Source organism: Haematobia irritans, chromosome 3 (genome assembly GCF_050003625.1).
Source record: "Haematobia irritans isolate KBUSLIRL chromosome 3, ASM5000362v1, whole genome shotgun sequence".
Taxonomy (NCBI): Eukaryota; Metazoa; Arthropoda; class Insecta; order Diptera; family Muscidae; genus Haematobia; species Haematobia irritans.
The window spans coordinates 57,260,028-57,266,149 of NC_134399.1; positions in this window are offsets into that span (position 1 = coordinate 57,260,028).

Genomic DNA, 6,122 nt, shown 5'->3' on the forward strand with positions numbered 1-6,122 from the left:
GCTCCGACCAAACACCATTTTTTTTTTTAATTTACACATTTATATTTATACTATATTAAATTTTTATAATGAAACTTCGAAATGTGGATTATTAAAGATTTACAGTCAGAAACAGTGCTTGATATAAACGAAATGGACTGAGCTTTTGGCTAAGATATTATTTTTTATTGCAAAAATAACAATTTTGTAATAAAAAACTGGTTTTGGTATAAGAGTTTGAAATTTTGGAAGGAATTCAAAAACTCTAACAAAGGAAGAACGTGGGGTCGAGTATAAACATACATAAATAATTTTATAATATACACAAATTAAATAATAATTAGGCTTAAATTAAATAATATTTAGACTTAAGCATATACAATTTTTGGCCTTATCATAAAGCAGTTTCCGAAACAACATATAAGCGGTTTCACAGAAATTGCTCTCTTTTGATTCTCTAGCTTTGTTAATTTGATATCTTTCGTCGACCCTCCCGGTTTTTATCTCTATTTCTTTCTCTATACTCTCTCTCTCTCTGTCGCTCTCTGAATAAAATATCACAACATATATATGTTTACTCGAAATTTGTAAATGTATATATGTTTACATTCACACATATAATTTTTATGAAACATGCATGCCCCAAACATAATATATTCTAACATATTAACATATGTGTTCCAAACATTTAGTGTTAGTTTGAGAACATTACATGTTTGCACTTAAATATATGGTGTTTAAAAACTGTGCCCGAAACACATTTTGTTTATATCGAAACATATGAGAAACATATTTTTCTAACAGTGCAAGCAAGGTCCGAAATAGAAAACAAGTAAGGAAAGTGGTCATATGAGTGTAAATAGGGCGAAAGCTATATATGGGAGATATATCCAAATCTGAACTGATTTCAACCAAATTTGGCGCGCATAGTTACAATGCTAATTCTACTCCCTATGCAAAATTTCAACTAAATCGGAGCAAAAAATTGGGCCTCTGTGGGCAAATGAGTGTAAATCGGGCGAAAGCTATATATGGGAGCTATATCTAAATCTGGGGGCTAATCACGGCATTCGATATCGAGAACTTTTTATCGAAATCTAAATTTTTCGGATCACGGGAGTCGATATCGAGTTTTTTTGATCGACAATTTTTTCGATTGGTAAATTGCAATCGTAAAACATTTTTCACTTGTTTTTTACATTGTTTTCGCCATATAGGAATAGTAAATATATTAGTTTTAGTTCGAATTGTTGCTAGTTTGTAGTAAATTTACATATAATGAACATATATTGAATATTTAGGACCAATGCAGCTCCAATAAAAGTTAAACAAAAATTGGTCATAGCCGAGTTCGGCAGCGAGCATTCTAGCTTGGCTAAGAACCATATATAAAGTGCACATGCTAGATCGATATCCAAGAGATTGTGATCAACCAAATACCGTACAATTCCGTGCCAACATAACGCTTCTGGACCACCTTGTAAGAATAGTGAATTATGAAGGCTTCCACTCGCAAAAAGTTTTAAGACGGCAGACAATTGTAAGGTGATAAAATTGACGTTGACATGTCACCAAAAATTATTTTCCTTCGTCAGCCGAAATCGTCCATTGAGCCTGCAAAATGTGACTTTCTAACAGTGCACACCATTTCAAACCCATGTACTTACACCAATAACAATGTGCACTTTTATTCCTTATTTGTCGCCGAATTATTTTATACAGTGTTGCCAATTTGGTGCTTTTAGCACCAAATTTAGTGCTTTTTGATTTCTAAAAAGCACCAAATTGCCTTTTTGGTGCCTTTTCAAAAAAAGCACCAACTTGGTGCTTTCTGGCATTTTCATTTAGTGCTTTTGGTGCTTTTTTTATTTTGAACAGTATTAAGTTTAATTAATACAAAAATTTTGATTAGACTTTCAAGAGCCAAAGAAACTCAAATTTATTGCCAAATATAGAATTTGATTGTTAGGAAGTTGGTATTGATTATTTTTATACCCTTCACCACTACTGTGGTACAGGGTATAATAAGTTTGTGCATTTGTATGTAACGCCAAGAAGGAGTAATCATAGACCAACCTTTTAGTATACGGATCGGCTTAGAATTAAATTCTGAGTGGATTTAGCGATGTCCGTCTGTCTGTCTGTCCGTCTGTCCGTCCGTCTGTCTGTCCGTCTGTCTGTCCGTCTGTCTGTCTGTTGATGTATTTTTGTGTGCAAAGTACAGCTCGCAGTTTTAGTCCGATTGTCCTAAAATTTGGTATAGGGTCCTGTTTCGGTTCAAAGACGATCCCTATTGATTTTGGAAAAAATCGGTTCAGATTTAGATATAGCTGCCATATATATTTTTCACCGATCTGGTCATAATTGGCGTGTATATCAACCGATCTTCCTCAAATTCCGTACATCCGAATATTTTGAGTCTCGAAAAACTTGCAAAATATCAGCAAAATCGGTTCAGATTTAGATATAGCTCCCATATATAGCTTTCGCCCGATTTACACTCATATGACCACAGAGGCCAATGTTTAACTCCGATTTAGTTGAAATTTTGCACAGGGAGTAGAATTAGCATTGTAGTCATGCGTGCCAAATTTGGTTGAAATCGGTTCAGATTTAGATATATCTCCCATATATACCTTTCGCCCGATTTACACTCATATGAGCACAGAGGCCAATTTTTAACTCCGATTTAGTTGAAATTTTGCACAGGGAGTAGCATTAGCATTGTTACTTTGCGTGCCAAATTTGGTTGAAATCGGTTCAGATTTGGATATATCTCCCATATATAGCTTTCGCCCGATTTACACTCATATGACCACAGAGGCCAATTTTTAACTCCGATTTAGTTGAAATTTTGCACAGGGAGTAGAACTAGCATTGTAGCTATGCGTGCCAAATTTGGTTGAAATCGGTTCAGATTTAGTTCATATATATGTGTTTCTGATTTCGACAAAAATGGTCAAAATACCAACATTTTCCTTGTAAAATCGCCACTGCCTTATCGAAAGGTTGTAAAAATGACTCTAATTTTCCTAAACTTCTAATACATATATATCGAGCGATAAATCATAAATAAACTTTTTTGAAGTTTCCTTAAAATTGCTTCAGACTTAAACGTTTCCCATATTTTTTTTACTAACATTGTGTTCCACCCTAGTGCATTAGCCGACTTAAATTTTGAGTCTATAGATTTTGTAGAAGTCTATCAAATTCTTCCAGATCGAGTGATATTTAAATGTATGTATTTGGGACAAACCTTTATGTATAGCCCCCAACACATTTGACGGATGTGATATGGTATCGAAAATTTAGATCTACAAAGTGGTGCAGGGTATAATATAGTCGGCCCCGCCGGACTTTAGACTTTCCTTACTGGTTTAATTAATATTGTTATTTAGGGTATTCTGTAGGAAAGTCGAGCGATGAGTGTCGAATTTTTGAATTTGGTAAAGATGTCATTAAAAACGTTTGTATTAAACTCACAAAAGCACGCACAACTGCAATAAGCAATAGACTCCTTCCATATATTAATATTTTGAAAGGTGAAAAACATCACTGATCAAAATGAATTGGACGAAAGCATTAAAACTGATCAAGGTGTATACTTGAATAGCGGTTCATAATGGTGAGTACTAAGTTTGATTTTTGCCGCTGAAGTGAAAACTATATCAATAAATATGGACATACAATTATGAATTTTTGCTGCAAATTTTATTATAACTTGATGGGGAATAACCAAAAGCAAATTTTCACAAAGTTTGTATTCCTTAAAATGATTTATTAAAGAAAAGTAATTGTGAAAAGCTCGATCTAATACCCACCTTAATACGTCTTCGGAAGTTTTTTTTTTTTTTTTTTTTTTTTTTTTTTTTTTTTTTAGTAGAGCATTTAATTTTCGATTTTGTGGTGGATGGTGGTATGTTAGAAATTATAAAATTTTTTTTTGGTGCTTTTTGGCCTTGGGGAGTTGGCAACACTGATTTTATATTCATCTCATCCTCCAATTAGGAAGGAATTCGGAGGAATGTAAAAAGAGATATGGGTCCATAAGGTATAATGCAATACAATTTACTTTTTACTTTGAAACCTCCAAAAACATGTTTTTTCTACATTCTTTTTTGTGACGCTAACTTAATTTTGTCATTTCATTTTGTTCTGCTTCGTTTTTTGCTGATGGCAACGCTTGAGAAATTGCATCAAATTTCGATCGAATCCCGTGATCCAAACTTTTAATCGTATCGACAATTTAATCGTATCGACAATTATGAATTCGATATCGAATGCTGTGATTAGCCCCCTGAACCGATTTGGCTGATATTTTGCAAGTTTTTCGAGACTCATAAAATATTCGGATGTACGGAATTTGAGGAAGATCGGTTGATATACACGCTAATTATGACCAGATCGGTGAGAAATATATATGGCAGCTATATCTTAATCTGAACCGATTTTTCCAAAATCGATAGGGATCGTCTTTCTTTGAGCCGAAACAGGACCCTATACCAAATTTTAGGACAATCGGACTAAAACTGCGAGCTGTACTTTGCACACCAAAATACATCAACAGACAGACGGACATCGCTAAATCGACTCAGAATTTAATTCTAAGCCGATCCGTATACTAAAAGGTTGGTCTATGATTACTCCTTCTGGCGTTACATGCAAATGCACAAACTTATTATACCCTGTACCACAGTAGTGGTGAAGGGTATAAAAAAAGATGTTGTGAAAACCCAAAAAGCAAAGATCCAGCAAGAGTTTAGATGCCGAATGGGACTAATTGTGGACGTTCCAAAGCCTGGATTTGGCAACAGTAATGACGGCCACACAAGCAGGCGTTTATTTCCGATCCAGATTTGGCAGCAGAGATTACGGGGGTTGACCGAAACCTTATTTTTCGTTTAAAACTAATTTTAGAAGCAATCTCCAGTGGCCACAACATTGACGGCGAAAAAATTAATAACTATGCAACCGAAACAGCAAAAATGCATGTTAGTTTGTACCACTGGTACCCGATGTCTCCAACAATGCACAAAATTTTGATACATGGACAACTTGTGATTAAAAAAGCTCCACTACCTATAGGTCAGCTGTCCGAAGAAGCCGCTGAGACCAGAAATAAACACTTTCGCCAATACCGTCAAAACTATGCGCGAAAGTTTTCAAGAGAGGCCTGCAATAGAGATGTTATAAATAGATTGCTGCTAACTTCCGATCCTTTGCTAACGGGCATTAGGTCGAAGCCAAAAAAAAAATTACCAACACCTTTCACAGAGGAATGTTTAGAAATGCTTGTTTCGACAGATCACAGCGACAGCCACGAAAATATGGCGGACACAATGAACGAAAATACTTCATGCTCAAGTGATGACCATATATCCGAATAATTAAGTTAACTCTGAATAACAATTATATTTAAGTTGTAAGTTCTTGTATTTTTTAAATATGCCAACAAACACTTATTTAAAATAAACGTAATACATTTAGTACACATAATACATTTAGTACAAATTTATTTCATATCTAGCATTTTCAACTTGAAAAATTTGAGGTATTATCTTCCAAATGCTGTAAAAGATCCCCTTTACCCCCATGTTAGCCAATTATTTTTTTACGCCTCACCGAGTAATTTTTTAACATTCTGCTTCATAAATTTACTTCAAATAATTTTGGCCGCCCAGATCGTTAAAATATCCCTCTGTGCGACAGCGAGAACTCTTAACGCATCTTATTATATTTGATTGACTCTTGCGAGTAACGCTTTGCAAAAGTTAAGTTGCCCAATCGTTTATAGCAATTTTATGATCAAAAATATTGTTTTAATTCGTCTTATCTGGTTCAAAATGTGTTAGTTTTTATTTAAAATTTAAGCATGATCATATTCATACATACACTGAAAAACAAGCATGCCCGGTTCCAAAGATTTTGTCTTTACTTTAACAATTTTGGTATTGATTCCGAGCCAAAGAAGCGGAGAATACAAGTAAGGATACTTTTAAGACAAAATTCTCTTTTAAATTTGGGTTTTGTGTACTTTCTTCTAGGAAGCAAATTTAAATTTTTCGTTTTTTCAACTTTTTTCGTCATATGCTATCAAAATCCTTTAAAAACGAGTTAACGACAACTTTATTTTCCAAATTCAG